Consider the following 9,035-nt stretch of genomic DNA (forward strand, 5'->3'; position numbering starts at 1 on the left):
GGGAGGGAGAGCATGTGACCTTTGTACCTCTGGGCCTGGGTTGCCTCAGTCAGAAAAATTTCTTCTGTCTCACCCACTCACCTGAAAAATTTTCATAGTTTTGTTTTTCTTTATAGCTGAATAAAATCCCCTAATGTTCAGTTGTCAAAAAGTAAGAGAGAATGTTTTAGGATTTTACTCATTCATTCATTCATTTAATGTGTATAGAGATTTTGTCCCGACATATGCCATGTACATACCTGACTCCCTCAGAAGTCAGAACAGGGAGTAAGAGGTCCTGAAATTGCAGTTACAGGTGGTGTTAAGCCACCATGTGAATACCAGGAATCAAACCAGGATCCTCTGAAAATACAACTCATGTCCTTAACTACTGAGTGGCCTCTCCAGCCCTAACACAATACTTTAACCACATGTGCATTGTAGGCCCATGGCCTCTCCGTCCTTGCCAAGAGGGAACTAACATTCTCTCTTTGCATACAACACGCATTTTATTATTCTTTTAAATCTGCATTTTCCAAAGCAAGGGGAAGAGACGCAGTATTTCCCTTTGCTTTGCTCTTTAGCGTGTGGCTTAACAACAGAGCGCTCTTAAGCCCCCTGCTTCCCCCGCGCCACCGCTGCGAGCTACCGCTTTGAGTGAGCCGGGTGAAGGCTTCCAGCTATGTGGTAATATTATGTAATATTTAACAGCCTTTTCAAATAATTGTGGACATCCTACTTTGACTTTGTACCGTAATTCAACAAGTACTTGTTTCCTAAAGGTGGAGGACAATATAAAACCGTGATATCAGGGCTGGAGACACACTTAATCAGTAAAGGCCCTAACCACCATGCCTGATAACCTGAGTTCAACCTAGGAATCAAACAGTGAAAGGAGAGAGAGACGCCCACACGTTGTCCTCTGACCCACATGTGCACTGTGGCACACGCAGTAAACCAATTTAAATTTATCACCGTTTAGCTTACAAATAAATGAGACTCAGATTGTGGTTATTCTATTTGGCTTTGACAATTACTGGGAGGTAACAGCTAAGCTACTTTTCTAACTGCTGGCCTGGCTACTTCCCCAGTGGTGTTCCCCAAATATTTGCTGTTTCTCCTGGCTATGTACTCATGGGGCATCTCATCTCAGGGCGTCTCCTCCCCTCTTTCCTAGTGGTCTCTCTCTTTTCTCTTCTCTCATCTCCACTCCCAACCAGGTAAGTCAAAACCCACCTAACTCTAATCCCTCCAGTAATTGGCTATAGCAAACTATATTTAACCAATAGTTTTAAATTGCACAATAAAAGTTTGTAAACATGAGAATTCACTCTCAGGCCTAGACCTCCACAGAATCCAGCATGACAATACATAGAGCAACAGGCCAAACCTCAACAGGTACATGCCCCTCACCAAAATAAATAAACGTAGTTGTTTTTTTACAATGTGAAACCACGGAACTAGAGAGAAGGCTGAGCATTTAAAAGAACATCCTTCTGCTGCAGAGGATCTGAGTTCAGTTCACAGCAACTATGTTGAACAACTCACAACTACCTGTAACTACAACTTCAGGGGATCCAGCGCCCTCTTCTGGTCTCCACAGGCAGATGCACTTATGTGCACAGACACACATGAATGCACACATAATTTTAAAAATAGAGAATCCATATCAATAAACGTTTTATTCTCTAGTATATTAGAATCTTTCTTGTGTGGCTCAGGATATTTCATAAAGGCCATATATTAGGTAAAAGTTTCTATATGTATTTATAAAATATTAGGACAAATTTTTATACAATCACCATCACTACATCATGACGTCTGACAAAAAATAAAGGCACTGCTGTTTGATCAGTATTGGATGCTCAACCTAAAGCATAGTACATGCTACCATTGAACTATAATATAGCCTTAGCCCTTATGAATTTTTAAAATTTGTTCATGTTTGACTAGTGTATAAATATGGTTTTCATACACATGTATTATTGTACCTTGCTCAATCATATTTACCCCACTGTTCCCTCCCTCTCTCCATCCCTCCCTCCTCTCTCTCTCACACACACACACATGCACACACATACACATATACATATTTATTTGCTTGTTTGTTTATTTAGGTTTTTCAAGACAAGGTATCTCTGTGTAGTAGCCCTGTATGTCCTGGAACTCACTCTGTAGACCAGGCTGGCCTTGAACTCAGAAATCTGCCTGCCTCTGCCTCCCAAGTGCTGGGATTAAAGGCATGCGTCACCACTACATGGCATATTTATTTATTTATTTATTTACTTACTTACTTATTTAAATATATATACTCCACATATGAGAGAGAATATGGCATTTGTCTGAGTCTAGAAGGGACCAAACTGTCACGAGGTCAGAGGAGAGCTTTGTAAAGCTGGTTTTCCTTTTCTCACTCTTATTTTATGTGCATAGGGGTTCTGTCCACATGCATGACTTTGCATGCATGCATATGGTCCCTGAGGAAGCCAGAACAGGGCATCAGACAGTTGTAAGCTGGCTCGAGGGAACTGAGCCTTGGTCCTCTGGAAGAACAGCTAGTACTTGTTAAACTCAGGGAACTTTCCCTTCAGCCTCTCTCTTTCCACCTTTATGTGGGCTCTAGAGACTGAGGCTCCAGGTTTGCCCAGGAAGCTCCTTCACCTGCTCAGGCACCGCCTTGAATGAGTCCTGTTCTGTTCTGAAAAAAAAAAAAAAAAAGTAAGTAGAGGCTTTATTTATAATTAAAACAACTTCATCCAAAAGAAAACTTGTCTCTACTCTAAGAAGAGAAAACTATAGTGAAAATATCCCAAATACATATTAAATAATCATGCCTTGTGCAAAACAAGGTTCCCTCAGGACCATGTGTACATGCGCAAAAGCACAAACAGCTCCTTGGATGGATGGAGGATAAGATGGCTGAGGGCTGAAGCCACATATTCCGCTGTGGGCCTCGGGGCAAGCAGCCGCAGATGCCAGGAGTCACACCCTTCTGGAACAGGACGTTCTGTGATGTGACAGGTGGGTATGTGACATTCTGATACCTCCCTGGGTTCTTTCCACTAGCTAGTGCTTGTCTGGACTGAGTGGTTAGAAGGGCAGAGGAGACCAGGCTAGCCAGCGCGTAAGGTTATCATGCAGCTTGAGCCTGAGCCAGCAGCCGTCTGGGAACAGATTAGCGAATCCGTTCCCTGTCAAAGGAACTTTCTCCACTCTCCCTTGCACTGAGAGTGTAAACTGTGGTTGTGAACGTAAATCTAGACGCTCTCAAAATCAGTCCGCAGAAAGAGAAGGACCCTCCAAGTTCCAAGTGCACTGGTGTATTTAGTAGCCATTACAAACCGAGGCACAAACCCACCAAAGTTCCCCCTGGGAAGCCAGTGAGTTTACTGAACTTTACAGAGGACAGATGAGATGTCACTTTCTGGAGTCTGAATGCTTCCCCTCCCAAAAGGTCACACCACAAAGTCTTTCCTTTGTGGGGGGTGATAGCCCTCCCACGGCTGAAATGTGGAGCCCTTTCCCCTGTTTTTCCACTATCATGAACAGTCCAGCCCCTCCCTAAGGCAGCAATGCCGTACCCACAGGTGAAGGTCTGTGACCACCACGTCCGCGAAGGGTGCGAACAGCCCACAAGCCCAGCGGAAATCCCCAGCATGGCTGTTGTTTACCTAAGCTAGTTCCTGTACGAGATCTGTGGCAGGGAAAACTTTACCAAATTCCCTTGTAGTCTGTGTTCTTGTGTTAGCCAAATAAATGCCAGTCTAGGAAATCTGGGCTGGGAAAGGCCGTACAGCGGGAGTGACATCCCATGTGAGCTATGGTCGTGGCATTGCTGGATTTTTGACCTTCCTGTCCTGTGATGGCTGGCCACAAGAGATGCTTAGAGGTCACCAAATATTCTCTAGCCCAGCCCAGCACACACCCTACTTCCTTAACTACCCTTAGCAATGACCAACTGCAGGCTCTAAAGGGGGAGATCTTCAACCTGCACCCCCATCTCCACCTCTCCAACCCTCTGCCCCCCCACACACACATTTTCACCCCAACCTAGCCCCCACCCCCTCAGAAATCTGCCTGCCTCTGCCTCCCAAGTGCTGGGATTAAAGGCGTGTTGCCACCACGCCCGGCTGAAGCCAGTGTTCTATTAGCAGCCTTCAAATGAGTTCCAGCGCTGACTTCCTTGGCGATGAGCAGCAATATGGAAAGTGTAAGCTGAATAAACCCTTTCTTCCCCAACTTGCTTCTTGGTCATGATGTTTTGTGCAGGAATAGAAACCCTGACTAAGACAATGTAGAAGTCTCAGCTCCTCCTGCACCATGACTGCCTGAGTGCTTCTGTGCTCCCCCCTTGAGGATAATGGACTGAATCTCTGAACCTGTAAGCCAACTCCAGTTAAATGTTGTCCTTATGAGAGTTGCCTCCTGTCCTTTGCAACCCCATAGGAAGAACAATATCAACCAACCATGCTTCCCCCCTCCAGAGCTTCCAGGGACTAAACCACCAGCCAAAGAGTACACGGATGGACCCATGGCTCCAGCTGCATATGTAGCAGAAGATGGCCTTGTCTGTCCTCAATGGGAGGGGAGGCCCTTGACCCTGTGGAAGCTCAATGCCCCATTGTAGGGGAATGCCAGGGCAGTGAAGCAGGAGTGGGTGAGTGGATGGGAGGAGCACCTTCATAGAAGCAAGGGGAGGAGGGACAGGATAGGGGATTTGCAGAGGGGAAACCTGGAAGGGGGATAACATTTGAAATATAAATAAATAAAATAGGGCTGGGGAGATGGCTCAGCAGTTAAGAGCACTGACTGCTCTTCCAGAGGTCCTGTTCAGTTCCCAGAAACCACATGGTGGCTCACAACCATCTGTAAAGAGATCTGATGCCTTCTTCTGGTGTGTCTGAAGACAGCTACAGTGTGCCCATATAAATTAAATAAACAAATCTTTTAAATAAATAAATAAATAAATAAATAAAGTAAGTAAGTAAGCATTTTTTAAAAAAAGAGTTGCCTTGGTCATGGTATCTGTTCACAGCAGTAAAACCCTAACTAAGACACCAGGCATGCATGTGATGCACAGATATACAAGCAGGCAGAACATTCATACACATAAAATAAATAATTCTAAAAGTAAATTTAAAAAGAAAGAAAGAAGTGGGCGTGGGGTGTCCTCTGCAAATGTAGCCAGGCCCCTTAAAAGCTGAGCCAAGCGACATCCGGGAGCTTCTCCTTTATGAGCCCCATATCCAGACAATAACCCAGCAGAGCCTTTTCCAGACAACAGCCAGATTCCCCAACCAGATGGGGTGCACAGCAGGGTGCGACTCCATGATGCTGAAATGGGAGTCTCCTTACCCCAACCAGCAAAAGAATACCAGAAAAGGAGAATTCCCCACAGGCACGAGGGAACAGGACACGGAGAAGGCAGCCTCAGAACCCACTGACCCTCTCCAGATACCGGTTCACTGCCTGACCAGGAATTGCTCCCGAGGCTGACCTACACAAAGAAACTAAGTAGCCAAGAAGAAAGACGCCAAACAAGGTGGAATGTTCTTAACAGACTAGAGACCCATATTCCCTGCCATTGTCGGAAGACAGATGGTAGCCAGATCCCAGCAGACCACCCAACTGGGGACAACTAAAACTGCTGAGGTGCTCAAACCCAGACATTATTCCCGGATTTGGGTTTGAGAACTGTCCTCTCTGGGGTCTGACAATAGCTCAGCCTTCGCGGTCAAAGTTTCCCTAAGTCTGACAAAAGTCCTAAATGTTGATTAAAAAAAAAAAAGTTACATTATACCTATGGCCACAAAGCTCAAGACAGATAAAAAGGAGAAATAAAGCTTTTTTTTTTTTTTTTTAACTTTAAATATTCCCCTGAGACAGGCAAAAAAATGAGACAGGGCCAATCTTCTACCTTTTATCAAAAAGCTCAGAAGATAAAAATTGCTAACTGTTCTCTCCGTGCAACAGAGACAGTGGATTGATTATTCATCAGATGATTTAAGAGGCTGAGCCCTCCTTACCTGTGTCTGAACCTGCCCACAGGTTCCCGGTAAGGAAAACCCCCACCTAAGCAATGACAAAGACTCAGCGCACTGCACCGAGCTGAGGAAGACTACAGGAGAGGAAGATGGATGACTTGTCACCAGGTCCCTAGAGAGAAGACTGATGTGTGCCCTGTAATTATGGTTTTTCTATTTTGCCTTTTTAATCTCCCCATGGAAACGGCCACAAACCCTCATAAAGTCTGGACCTTGGAAATGAGTAAGACAAGCTGGAACCGCGGAGCGCATAGGCAGGCAGTCCACTGAGACACCTTCCAGGTAGATTTCTGTAAAATATTATATCCGGTGGCTCCTGGGAAGAACATGCTCTGAGGTGCCACCCTGTCCAGTACTGTGCTTGCCTGGCAGGCAGGCCTGCAAACTACCAGAAGCAAAAACCACTGGGTTCAACTGGGTTATGAGACAGCTTCCCCGAGGACACAGGGACCCCTTCATAATACCCACCTGTGGTCACAGGCAGTCTGACATCCATACAGGTTAACGCCTGATAGGAAGCCAAAATTCACTATCAGAAAACAACCTAAGGAGTCCAATCATACCGGTTAGTCCAGACTTACGCAACAGATTCACTATCCAAAAGAAACACTCACCGGGAGTCATCCAATCTCTCCGCCCAAATTGACCCACCTTGGTATTCCCCTGGAATATATGAATCCCTTAAGACGGCAAGAAGGTAAAACTCCAAGTTCCTAAGGATTTCTTTCATAACCTCAAAGATAGAGGTCCAGGAGGCAGCAGAAGCCAGGACCTCAGGGCTGCTGGGCCCCAAGCCACCATATTATATTTGGGATGGAATTTATCAAGCAATAAACCCCACTTCTAATCCTAACTGCCATTAATGGGACCAACCTGAGCTCACCCAGGGGGACTTCCAGGGGAAGGGTGCCTGTTTACTGTCACCAAGATACCCCCTAGGTAGTTCCCCCTGGTGTGTTTATAAAAAGATGTAGGTGTGTGTGTGAGTGTGTGTGTGTGTGTGTGTGTGTGTGTGTGATATGTTCTATAGAGGCTTGGTGAGGGGGAAGGGGGTGTCTCAGCGGGCCCATGCCAAGGCATCCCTTTCCCCTGAGGGACCAGCCACACGACGGTATAGTACAGAATAGAGTTTATTCAGGGCATGGAGAGAGAAGTTAAGAGCGTAAGAGAGGCAGAGAAGAGCAGAGAGAGAGAGAGAGAGTAGAGAAGTAGAGGAGGAGAGAAGAGGCCTCCCATGAGCATGTGGTGGTGGTGGTGGGGAGCTGAGAAAGAGCAAGAGAGAAACAAGAGACCAAGAGAGCAAGGAGAGAGAGCAAGCAGCCCCTTTTATAGTGAGTCAGGCCTACTTGGCTGTTGCCAGGTAACTGTGGGGCGGAGCTTAGACAGAATGCTAACACCCCCCCACACACACACACACACACACACCACTCAGGTTCCTGAAGCCTTACACAGCCGATTAATTCCAGGCATGTCAGTCGAATATATCTCCAGGCCCTGAGATGACCTACCTGGCTTGTTCTCACTGTGTCTTAACCGAGTGTGTGCCTTCTGAATTGTTTGAGCTGGAGGAGAACCCATTTCTTCATGTCGTGTCCTCCAACATGATGAGCGACCCACTGAGTCGGTGGGAGCAGGCGCTGTGGGCTCCATTGTGGTTGGAACTTCAGTTCTCCTCACGTGGGATAAAAGCTTTAAGAAGCTCAGTGCTCAAGCACACGTACACCCGGGGCCACCTGGAATGGACTGCTTCCCGTCTGGAAGTCCAGTAGATTCCTCAGACAAAGCTGGTCTTCAGACTCAAAGCAGTCTGGAGCTCCTTTTTTTTTTTTTTAATTTTTAAATTAGATGTTTTCTGTATTTACATTTCAACTTTTATGCCCTTTCCTTATTTCCCCTCCAACTCCCCCTACCCTATCCACCCCTCCCCTGTTCACTACCCTACCCACTCTCGCCTCCCTGCTCTGGCATTCCCCTACACTGGGGCATACAGCCTTCACAGGACAAAGGGTCTCTCCTCCCATTGATGTCCCACAAGGCCATCCTCTGCTACATATGCGGCTGAAGCCTTCTGTCCCTCCATGTGTACTCTTTGGTTGGTGGTTTAGTCTCTGGGAGCTCTGGGGGTACTGGTTGGTTCATATTGTTGTTCCTCCTATGGGGCTGCAAACCCCTTCAGCTCCTTGGGTCCTTTCTCTCTAGCTCCTCCATTGGAGGCCCTGTGCTCAGTCCAATGGATGGCCGTGAGCATCCACCTCTGTATTTGTCAGGCACTGGCAGAGCCTCTCAGGAGACAGCTATGTCAGGGTCCTGGATCTCCTCTTTATGAGACGGGGAGGCCTCTGGGTAGCACTGGGAGAAACTTACTGCTTCTAAGCCAAACAGTCAGGGATGATTTTTTAAAAACTAGCCATAGTTGAAAATAACCTTCAAAAAAAAATAAATTAAAAAATGTCAAGAGTCTGACAACGGATACCAATCTTTGTTCTCCTGGTCCTGGTGGGTTTTGCTCCTAGCTCTTACTATAGGACCCTGCTTTCTCAACTGCCAACCTATCTTTGTAAAACAGAGGATAAATTCTGTTAAGCTACTAATGTTAAAAAGACATATAACCCTTTGCTGTTAGATGAGTCTGTGGTTTTACTCATGCCCACAGAACCAGTGGGAAATGTAAGAGGTGCCCAGACTTTAGTAGGCCCACAGATCTTAGCACAACTGATTCTATAATGTAAATGCTATCCATGCCTTAAAACTTAGTATGCAGACAGCACCATCTGCCAATATAAAAATAGAGGCCATATTATACATCTATAACTGGCCATTTTCTGGCTCTTAGTGTTGCCACTGAGAGATTTGAAGTGTCCTTGCTATGAGACCTCTATCCACTAAATAGCTCTGGTACCCAATAGAACCAGTGGGAAACGTAACAGTCCCCCAGAGTTTAATAGAGACCTTGAAAACATGGCCCATAGTTCTAGAAAAGTCTCTAAATGTACTAATCTTCTAGCTCTGAGC

At 46.0% G+C, this 9,035-nt stretch overlaps 1 pseudogene; it reads right to left on the bottom strand.

The window, feature by feature from the left end:
* Nucleotides 1-394: 394 nt before the first annotated feature.
* Gm23664 lies at nucleotides 395-483 on the bottom strand (annotated as a pseudogene).
* Nucleotides 484-9,035: the final 8,552 nt, after the last annotated feature.

The sequence above is a fragment of the Mus musculus genome, chromosome 10 (genome assembly GCF_000001635.26).
Source record: "Mus musculus strain C57BL/6J chromosome 10, GRCm38.p6 C57BL/6J".
Classification (NCBI taxonomy): Eukaryota; Metazoa; Chordata; class Mammalia; order Rodentia; family Muridae; genus Mus; species Mus musculus.